This window comes from Homalodisca vitripennis, chromosome X (genome assembly GCF_021130785.1).
Source record: "Homalodisca vitripennis isolate AUS2020 chromosome X, UT_GWSS_2.1, whole genome shotgun sequence".
Classification (NCBI taxonomy): domain Eukaryota; kingdom Metazoa; phylum Arthropoda; class Insecta; order Hemiptera; family Cicadellidae; genus Homalodisca; species Homalodisca vitripennis.
Genome location: NC_060215.1, coordinates 75,547,701 through 75,559,759, shown reverse-complemented (window position 1 = coordinate 75,559,759; position 12,059 = coordinate 75,547,701). Strand labels below are relative to the sequence as shown.

At 33.4% G+C, this 12,059-nt stretch overlaps 1 non-coding gene across 1 annotated transcript; it reads left to right on the top strand.

Annotated features, from left to right (window-relative positions):
* Positions 1 to 7,836: 7,836 nt before the first annotated feature.
* On the top strand, positions 7,837 to 7,907 carry Trnaa-ggc. The gene has a single exon. It is a non-coding gene; the product is annotated as a tRNA-Ala (tRNA).
* Positions 7,908 to 12,059: the final 4,152 nt, after the last annotated feature.

The window sequence follows — 12,059 nt, the reverse complement described above, 5'->3', positions numbered from 1 at the left end:
GATGCATCCACCGCAGTCAATATGTTAAACTATGCTACATCTCTAGCTACAGAATACGTTGGTAACGCCTTCTCTGGTACAGAAGCCATGTACCAAGTTTAGGACAGCCGGTATGGTTGAGAGATGCATCCACCGCAGTCAATATGTTAAACTATGCTACATCTCTAGCTACAGAATACGTTGTTAATGCCTTCTCTGGTACAGAAGCCATGTACCAAGTTTAGGACAGCCGGTATGGTTGAGAGATGCATCCACCGCAGTCAACATGTTCAACTATGATACATTTCTAACTACAAAATACGTTGTTAACGCCTTCTCTGATACACAAGCCATGTACCAAGTTTAGGACAGCCGGTATGGTTGAGAGATGCATCCACCGCAGTCAACTTGTTCAACTATGATACATTTCTAACTACAAAATACGTTGTTAACGCCTTCTCTGGTACACAAGCCATGTACCAAGTTTAGGACAGCCGGTATGGTTAAGAGATGCATCCACCGCAGTCAATATGTTAAACTATGCTACATCTCTAGCTACAGAATACGTTGTTAACGCCTTCTCTGGTACACAAGCCATGTACCAAGTTTAGGACAGCCGGTGTGGTTGAGAGATGCATCCACCGCAATCAACATGTTCAACTATGATACATCTCTAGCTACATAATACGTTGTTAACGCCTTCTCTGGTACACAAGCCATGTACCAAGTTTAGGACAGCCGGTATGGTTGAGAGATGCATCCACCGCAGTCAATATGTTAAACTATGCTACATCTCTAGCTACAGAATACGTTGTTAACGCCTTCTCTGGTACACAAGCCATGTACCAAGTTTAGGACAGCCGGTATGGTTGAGAGATGCATCCACTGCAGTCAATATGTTAAACTATGCTACATCTCTAGCTACAGAATACGTTGTTAACGCCTTCTCTGGTACACAAGCCATGTACCAAGTTTAGGACAGCCGGTATGGTTGAGAGATGCATCCACCGCAGTCAACATGTTCAACTATGATACATTTCTAACTACAAAATACGTTGTTAACGCCTTCTCTGGTACACAAGCCATGTACCAAGTTTAGGACAGCCGGTATGGTTGAGAGATGCATCCACCGCAGTCAACATGTTCAACTATGATACATTTCTAACTACAAAATGCGTTGTTAACGCCTTCTCTGGTACACAAGCCATGTACCAAGTTTAGGACAGCCGGTATGGTTGAGAGATGCATCCACCGCAGTCAATATGTTAAACTATGCTACATCTCTAGCTACAGAATATGTTGTTAACGCCTTCTCTGGTACACAAGCCATGTACCAAGTTTAGGACAGCCGGTATGGTTGAGAGATGCATCCACCGCAGTCAACTTGTTCAACTATGATACATTTCTAGCTACAAAATACGTTGTTAACGCCTTCTCTGGTACACAAGCCATGTACCAAGTTTAGGACAGCCGGTATGGTTAAGAGATGCATCCACCGCAGTCAATATGTTAAACTATGCTACATCTCTAGCTACAGAATACGTTGTTAACGCCTTCTCTGGTACACAAGCCATGTACCAAGTTTAGGACAGCCGGTATGGTTGAGAGATGCATCCACCGCAATCAACATGTTCAACTATGATACATCTCTAGCTACATAATACGTTGTTAACGCCTTCTCTGGTACACAAGCCATGTACCAAGTTTAGGACAGCCGGTATGGTTGAGAGATGCATCCACCGCAGTCAATATGTTAAACTATGCTACATCTCTAGCTACAGAATACGTTGTTAACGCCTTCTCTGGTACACAAGCCATGTACCAAGTTTAGGACAGCCGGTATGGTTGAGAGATGCATCCACTGCAGTCAATATGTTAAACTATGCTACATCTCTAGCTACAGAATACGTTGTTAACGCCTTCTCTGGTACACAAGCCATGTACCAAGTTTAGGACAGCCGGTATGGTTGAGAGATGCATCCACCGCAGTCAACATGTTCAACTATGATACATTTCTAACTACAAAATACGTTGTTAACGCCTTCTTTGGTACACAAGCCATGTACCAAGTTTAGGACAGCCGGTATGGTTGAGAGATGCATCCACCGCAGTCAACATGTTCAACTATGATACATCTCTAGCTACAGAATACGTTGTTAACGCCTTCTCTGGTACACAAGCCATGTACCAAGTTTAGGACAGCCGGTATGGTTGAGAGATGCATCCACCGCAGTCAATATGTTAAACTATGCTACATCTCTAGCTCAAGTACTCGTATATGTTGGTACGATTAAACTGCGACGATTAATGAAAATCATTATGTTAAACTATGATATATATATATATATATATATATATATATATATATATATATATATACCTAGCTAAAGAATACGTTTGCTAACACAATCATTGACTTTAGTGAGGCTAAGGTAATAGCAAGGTACGTCCGCAGCATTCAATATTTTAATCCCAAAACGTTGTAATAAACCAACATTGTAATTTGACCAATTCCAACTATTTAAAGTTAATTTATACTTTTATGTTTTATTTGCATTCGAAGTAGAATGTATAACGCTTTACATTATTACGGTACGGCAGTTGCATTTTTGCTTGCATAGTTCTACATAAAAGATATATTTTACAATACTTAACTGCAATTTATAATTACTGTGAGATATAAAATGGGATTAGTTTGCTTTTTCGTTATTTTGATTATTTTTAATATTTTTACTGACGAGGGAACGTATGATGTGTGAGTATCATGGATTTCTACATTTTGCCATTTCCAGTGACTCCAAAATCCAGTAACACCCCGTTTTAACATCTGCAACCTCAGATGGCCACAACCTGACACATATCTACAACCTATTCTACAACTAAAGAAATCATATCAAATCATTGTGACATGCATAAGTTATGAATCACTAAACACGTAATGTATCAGTATTGTAATACGTACACACACACACAGTACTAAAATACGTAAAATTTGTTTTGAATAATCTTAATATGTAGAGTTTTAACTTTGATAAATAACTGTAAAATAAGGGAATGGAATTCCAAATTACATACATGTAAACAGATTTCTAAACAAACACTAACTACAAACTCAACATTATTAGATGTGTAATACAACAGCAAAACGTAACAATGAATAATAATAAATCCGTATTTTTTAATAAAAATATGTGCAACAGGTGACAGTTGTGACATGGCTTTTATATAATGTACAATAACTAATGTAAAATTTTACCTTTTTTGTGTTTTGGAGTGTATAGTTAACCTGTAGTTCTATAGGACCTATGATCTAGATACAGAAATGGTGGATAAATTTGTATGTTTATTTATTATCACCTAATGATTTTCGAAAGAAATTGGTGAAGATAACGCAATTTTTGTGAACCTTTGTCTTCATAAGAGAGAATTCTTTTCCTCTTAGGTTGTTAAAGTAAAATGTTGGGAGTCAAACATGTACTATTCGCTTCTTCCTAGAAGAGTGAGCCAATTCGTATTTCCCATCCAAAATATTTTGTTCTTATTAGTTTAAATATAGAATTTGGAGGAGTACCAAGTAGTAATTGGTCTATCCATAGCGTGACATTGCGCAAAATACTCACAACTCGTTGTGGGCACTACTATTCAGTCGTCGTAAATGAAATACGGTACACAATGTGTTGTGGGTAAACACATTTGCTTGGTTGCCAATTTAAACTTTCTCCCTAAACCACAAATATTTTTAGTATCTGTTAAAATTGAAAAAGTAAATACCGCTATTCAGGTAAAACTGATTCTAGTATTCAGTACGTCGTTATTTTGTATTTCGTGAAATAACCCCATTGGTTTATTTAGAAACAATGGAAAATAGATTTAAACGAAATTAGCCTTTATTTTAGTTGGTATCAGGTGTCAAACAACTGCCTTGCACAAAAGGTGTCAAGACAAATATTCTTAGACCTCTTTAAAGAAACCAAAATTTTAATTCTTTTGTAATTTTTCTAAATTGAGCACGCTAAAAGTAGCTTGTGTGTCAAACAAACCACAATAATCGGTTGCCGTAGTCATCGTGTTACGACTTATAAATAAGTCAAACATTTTGCTTTATAATTTAGAATAGCAGCGTGGTATGGCTATAGTTTATGCTAATTAAGGATCCAACTTAGTGTAATGATGGAAATGGCAACTTGCATAACAATTGAACGTGCATTGAACATATGCTTGTATTGTTTATGTCTATGACTTTTCGTATTTGGGGAATAGGCAACCTTAGCTCGAAGGCGTATGTTATTAACTTAATAAAAACGTTTAATTCGGATGTTATAAGTTATTTACCATTTGTGTTCCACAAATCATTCAATTTATTACATATTTTAATATTATAACTTTTTTGTCAAAATAGTTGAAATTTAACAAATAAATTACATGGGAGAAATATTCACTTCCTGGCGGTAATAACTGTTTAAGCCACCATAATGTACGATGTTTTAAAACACAATTTCGAAATATCGATATTTTTCTTGAACGGTATTCTTTGATAGGGAACTGACACATATGATCAGCCTAATCCAAAAGAGTTAAAAAGCTGAAATTTAAAATCCTAAAAATAACTTGATATTCTTTCAAAAAAACCTTGATCGTATAGGAAGATATTTTACTTGATTTATAAAAACACAAACGTACGGCATTTGTAGGCAATACACGTAATACAAACAACGTATTATACAACAGATTCGATGGGTTGGTACTTTCCATTGAGACTTCTTCGTTTCAAGATTATTTGGAGTGTCATTAAAAAACATTGTAATACTGTATGTTATATACAGTAATTCTCCGTAATATTTTTATTTAGTTTACAGGCCGACGAATTTACGACTTGCAGCCAGAGATGTAATTTGTTTAAAAAGATCAGATAGTATCCAGGGCCGTAATCAGCTTTGGCGGTCATGTCTCGCCACCGCGCCCCCGTCACACATTACCTGAGGACCAAACTGATAACTAGTCACATCGTACAATATTCGCGTTGCACTTTTTAAGATTTCCTGTCGAGTGTGCCTAAAAATTTCAGGCTAACTGTTTTGCCGCTTAGACAAAAAAATTTATGTACTATAAACCAGAAATTTTGATTTAGTGCGAACAGAAGAACGATTTAAGGTACATATGCGAACACTAGTCTGATGGTTGCCTTTGTTATTTTGTTTTTTAAAACTAATAGCTACAGACCTACAATTGTATTACGTGTTTAAAATTTACTAAACGTATTGCATAAAACTACAACTTGAACCTATGATTTACTAATGCTATTAATAGCATGAATTATCATTTAAAAAAAACTACAGAGCGGTTATATTTCATGGGCTGTTCTAATATTATTTACAAGTATAATTAAGGAGGAGAAATCAATTCGACTGACTTTTTTTAAACGACATGTTTGTTTCACCCATTCAGTACACCTTTAATGTAGAATGTAAAAATAGAAACATGTTTTATCATTCCATTAGTAATGGTAGATATTCGAAATATAATTTAGAATCATCTTATAAATGGAGGTGAAAAAAAAACTGTTCAAGATAAGAATGTGAATTCGTTCTTGCAATATGTGAACCAAAGATAATGTGCATACTTTCTTACATGTTTAATAATAAAATTTAACTTTTACCAGTAAAGTAATTAATTTCGAAAATATTTATATTTCTGTATTAAAATATAATATCCTTAAGTTATAAAGAAATAAAATGCCATTCTCATGCTGTAGAACCCGTAGAACTTATTCATACACTCTAAAAATAAAGAAATAAAACAAAGGCCATTAACTGTCAGAACGACCCATGCAATAAAATTGATACAGACACATATATCAAAGTTAACTACGATATCTTTCCGTGTCTGGGACATGGTATAATTTTAAATAGCGAGACGACGAACGTGCCAAAATATAACGTAAGGTTGTGGTAACTAACTGAACGGTTATTTGCTAATAAAATTGTCGTGACCATTTCCATTCTGTTGTCGCTCATAAACAATAGTTATTTATAACCAAAAGATTGAGGTGTGAGTTTATCGCCCTGAAAGACAATTTGGCACCCTAGGTAAGATTAAACAAAGGAAAACAGTTCGGTAGGTTTTTTTGTTTTAATGTATATATTGGTCATTCAAAATACCATTTCTGAAAAAAGGATATATAAAAATATGTTATATCGTCATTTTACAAACGTTAGGCATTTGAATCAGAATTTAAGTGTATCTAATAAGCCCAAAGAAAAACTGCGAAGGGAAGAATTAATTTTTTACTGTATGTATATGAAAGTTAACAGAAGAGAGTGACACGTTTATTTTTCTTTAACTAGTTTAATTTTTTATAAAATAACTATTATAAAACATGTTATTTACTTCACAGTAACTAAAAATATGTGATTTCCTTAAGCTATAAATGAATAACCTGCTACCCCAAAGCTATAAGTCGTATTTCAAAGTTTTATTTTTAATTTGTTTTATATAGGTCTCATAATACAATTAAAATACAAATACCTTGGCAACCTAAATCGATTGCACTATTTTGAGAAAACATGCAAGACAAAATTTCGTAAACACTTGGGTAGACCATTATGAGAGTTCCTAATAATAATAATTTATTTTATAAAATCGAAATCTCTATGAACTGTGGTTATCGTTTTTTGTTAGTTTATACAAACTTTCAATGTTTACATTGTGTTTTAAAATTGCTCAATATTGAGTACTTGTACTTCAAGGTGTTATATTACGCCTCTAATTTCAAACTTTAATTTTCAATATGTACAAAAGTATAGATTTTTTTAAACCCTTTCGATTGAGTATGAAGTTAGGCAAAATAATTGCGAATACATTAGAGCCACTAATGGTAAGTTTAAGAAGTTTAAAACTTTTGATGTGACTTTAAAATAATTATGGACACTTGCTTTTTCCATTGTTCGTTTTTAGCTTATAACTGCGGCTCAAGGATATTGACGTATTGACTATTTTTAATATTGCAAGGTCCAGTATGCAATATTTCAAAAGGTTTCACGATGAGTTGACGTGTTAGACATATTGCAGTTTTAAAAAAACTTTACAATTTATTAGGATAAAAAGAGGGAAAAATACTGTGGTGGCTGTTTCTAAAGTAATTTACATCTTATACGGATACCAAATTTCAAGTTTATACGTAGTTTTCTAATGATAAACCAAAGTTTGGGGCTACTTATAAAATTTTTTACGACAGCAAATGATTTTTCAACTAAAATAAGTTTCATATTCATCCGAGAGTAAAATGCAATGGACAAAATAGAAAGGCAAGATATAAAAACTATTAGATCTGTGCCTTAATTTTCATCTACAATATGAATGAACTACCATATAACATAAAACACCATAGCGCTTCGTAGACCATCTGATTTCGGAGTGTTATTTTAAATATGGCCAACATCATTAAGCGTCTTATCAAAATCAAGTATTTAGCAATAATAATTTTAACTTAAAACAATAGATAATAGTTACGTTAAGATCTTTATAATTTGTACAAATAATATTGTAGGACAGTTTCATGAAGATCTTTGATAACATTTTTCTGTGAAAGCAGACTTTAAAGGGAAATAAGTTTTATCACCAAGCGAAACATGGCTTTGTATCGGATCGCTGGAGCAGTGCCATCCAGTGGTCTTCCTAAAAATCCTCCGACAATGATGACACGCCAAGTTGATTCCTGTCGTTAATGCTTGCCTCTGTGAGTATCCCAAACATCAAACACGCTCTTACCACATTTTTATTGTCTGCTTAAATCTTCGATAAGACTTTTTCACTTTTAAAGGCAGGCTATATATAAAACATTGAATCGTAAAAAGTGATTGCTCTGTGGTGTAATGGTAGCACATTCACCCGGCAAGTGAGAGATCCGGGTTCGAGTCCCGGCGGAGCAAGTACTTTTATTGAAATTATATATATATATATATATATATATATATATATATATATATATATATATATATCACTGTTAACTTTCTCATGTAAAACAGACTACTAATGTCTGCATGAGGAGTTAATATTACATTCTGTAAATCAAATAATAGTACTGGAATATCCTTCTCTTCCTTTTCTTTTTTTCCATGTTCCCTCATGAAATTCTTCAACAAAATGTGTCTATCATAATATTTTTTTGACCATTTGCCACTGCTTCATTGTTTTTGGCAACTTTAAATGCTTCACAAACATCGCATCTGTCGCTTTTGGGGACGTGAAACGCCAGATTAAATTCTGTACCAAAAATCCTGTAGTACATGGATCGTTTGATTGGCGTCTTTTGTTCATCTTAACATTTTTCTTTATAGAGGTCGTAAAGTTTTGCAACATTCAATTGAGCCCCTAAATAAGAGCGACTGGTACTCGCCCTACAGCAATGAGACTCGACAGTTGGAAAAGATTTTATATGCTGTCGTGCAAAATCTGCATCACCTTCTGCCTTTTGTCGAATGTTAACATTCTTTCCTCTTTGGTCCGGAGTAGGAGTGTTTGTGATCAAAGTTTTGTTGTTGTGGGCTGTGTAGACAGGCTTTTGAGAGATATCGAGAGTGGATAGGTAAAAAGTTTTACACACATTGATTTTTATATGCCTTAATACTAAAGTAGTATTCAAACGAGTATTTACGTCGTGACTCCATTTTGTTGGGATTTTCACTACAACCATGGTCCATTGCTCCATCATTACTAGACTCTTCATTAACATATTGAGTTTTATTTTGAGGTCTGGCTGTTAAAGTACGAGTGGTTGTATTTAAAAAAATGGCGTTTTTTTTGTTGCATTTTTCAGAGAATAAAACGTAACAAAAATGTCAGTCCTCTCATCATCAGATATCTTATTACAGCAGCCATATCTGCAACTGGACTGGCAATTTTTTGTTGTTTTCACTTCTTTACTTTTAACTGTCTTTCCTCTCTTGGTTACATATTCTTTACCTGAATGATACGCTTTCTTAACTACATTACTTTTCCAGTTATGTGGCCTGGGAACTCTTTTCCTGAATCTTTTCTTAGGTGTATCAAAAACAGCAACCTTTAAAAAAAAAATCAGATAAAATTTTGTTGCTATGTTTAAGTTTTTAATTTTAGGTATTTGAACTAGGGTACTTCTTAAAGTAAAACAAGTAAAAATTTTCATTTAAATAACTTACTTGTCTGGCTCTGCAGCTTTACTGACACTGGCTGTGCTTTTGTTACATCCAATCTTAAGTTTCTTTTTGCATTTTGGTGCACTCCTCTTTCACCTATAAGCAAGAAATATCTTCAATTTAAGGGGTCGTGAAATTGAAGTATACTGATACATCAATTGGACATTGTAATTTAACTTACTTAACTTGAAAATATTTTTTACTCTGACATAGGTAGGCTACTTAGGATAATGGTGTGTGAGAAATAATAATTAGTAACTTTTAAATATAATTGGAATTTTTAACCATTTGCTGTATAAATATTTAGGGAAAACAATTAGGATGCAAATGGTTATAAGGACCCTTGCAACTGAGTTTTAAAGTTTTAACATTATGATTCGTAGTTTCAATGTTGTAATAATTAGGCCTACTTACCTCTTTAGGTCTTTTAAGTCTTCATCAGTAGAACTATCACTTATAGTTGGCAGAATAAAATCATCAGAGCTGTTACTGAACAGATCTGATATGCTTTCTTCACCAGAAAGAGTTTCCATTATCTTTTCATTAGAAAGTGTGGTCACCATTTTCCACTTATTCACTACATTAATATAAGAAAGTGAAATAATTAATTAATACAATGGAGTTACACATAGCCTTTGACTTGTAATGCACTGAATTAGAATCAACAAAATACTGGGAAAACAATAACCAGTAAGCAGCTGTTTTTCATTACACAACAAACAGCTGATTGGCATAGAGAAAAAAAGAATGACATGCAGTTACAACCTTGTCAAACTGAAAACCCAAATAAGTAAATGCAATTTAGAACTTTGTCTTATTAGTAAATCCCTTCCTATCAAATATTTAGTAATAGTAATCAGTTATGTGTATAATTCTTAATAATGGGAATTCATTAGAAGCATAACTTCAATGAAGGTATTCAAAAATATTAGTTAGAACCTTGTCAAACCAAGCCCACGAAATAACAAAGCAGTCAACAAAATAATGAATTAGTTATTATATACAATTAAATTAATAAATAAGAGCTATGATCAATAAATCAAAAGCAACACAAACTTATTCTACTGAATGAGATTTTAAACGTTCCAAGAATGATCGCATACCTCCTGGATTTTCACTGGGCGCAGAAAAAGGCAATCGAGAGCAATACTAGCATATCCGTTAGCATTGTCCAGATTGAACAAAAGCTTCTTTCCAATAGCCGAGCTTTCATCTCCTACCATTAATTCAAGACTATATACCAATAATCATCTTTCTAATAAGTCAGGGATATAATGTTTCCTAACTCATGTTCTGTACTTTCTTGTATGTATCATGTACACTTAAAGTCTACTAATTTCATGCACTTTCGGTTCGTCGTAATGATGTACATAACTTATTTTCTATAGAATTCTAGATGGCCGTGCAACCGCTTCCTTCCAAGATACATTCTCTCATATCCTTAATATGCATTAATTAAATGGACAACTATTGTAATTATCACGAATAGCAATCCATACTCTTCACTCTAAAAAAGATGTCCTTAGCTGAAAATGCGGTGTTATACTTATTCGTAAATTGAGTTACGAGTATTTTGTCAGCTGGTACACAAAATTACATTGAGAACATAGCACTTGGTTCAAAAACCTTGTAACCCATCTTTTTCCTAGATGTATTTTGTTCCTTATCCATAAGTTAATTTTTTTTTTATTTCCAGTAGCCAATAAAAATGAAAGAGATAGACTACATGCAAACCATACCTAAAGATTCTAAGTTATACAATTCGGCTGATTGACTTTGGCTTTAAAGCATGGCATACTTTACTTATGATTGTGTAATAAACACACACCCATCACTGTTTCTTTACTTCAGTTCAAATGGTTTGGTAGAGTTAACAGTTCATTGTGGTATACCTGATTGACAGGTCTAAAATAAACATAGCTGAGAGATAAATTCTGAAAAAATATGAAAGAGGCATTGACAGAGAACAATCAAAGTTTACATAACATGAAACATACAACTGTACATCTGATTTGTTCTAGAAAATGTTTTTTCATTGCAAAAGGCAGATGCAATTTAACCTTTTAAATTGTGTATCAGAGGTGTATTGATGAGTCTGACACAGAAAAGTTGTTGATTATGTTGTAATTCACTTAATTTAGTACTAGTAACGATATTTTTATCTTATCCGGACCAACTCGGCAAGTTATTGGACGATGAGCTCATTATATATATATATAAATAACAATTATTGGACTTCTTGGTATAAATTTCTAAACAGGAAGTTTTGAACATGTGATTAACACCAAAGAGAAATATCATGAACAGAGAAAGAATTTAGAAAAAATTGATCATTTCATCTTTTATTCAGACCAAAAGGTACTTTTGGTTTTAATATTAACTGATGTGCCTGTTCTAAATTTTCTAAGTAAATTTTGTTTCCATCTTCGGGTACTTTGCAAATACCTTTCAGTGAATAACATTGTTCAAAATTTTGTTGGTGGCCTAATGCGTGTTGTGAAACCAATTTTCATCCTGTTTTTTAGACGAACAACGGTGATTATTCATTCTTATGTGCAATGGATCTGTTGTCAATCCAACATAATCCATTGCACAATTTTTACATGTTAATTTATAAATTACATTTTTACTTTTGCAATTAATTTCTCCTCTAATAGGGTAAGTTTTCTTTGCTTTACTACTGGTAAAAAAATTCGACGATTTTATAATTTTGCAAGTATTACATCGTTTGTCTTTACAGGGTTGACACTTTTCTTCTTTTCTGAATTTTGAATGTCAATAGGTGGCAATTTGGGCCGTACCAGAAGATTTTTCAGGTTAGTATTTCTACGAAACACTAGCCTGGGTGGTTTTGAAAATAAGTTTTTAGTAATTGGTGAAGATTCAAGAATTTTGTGTGCCGTTCTT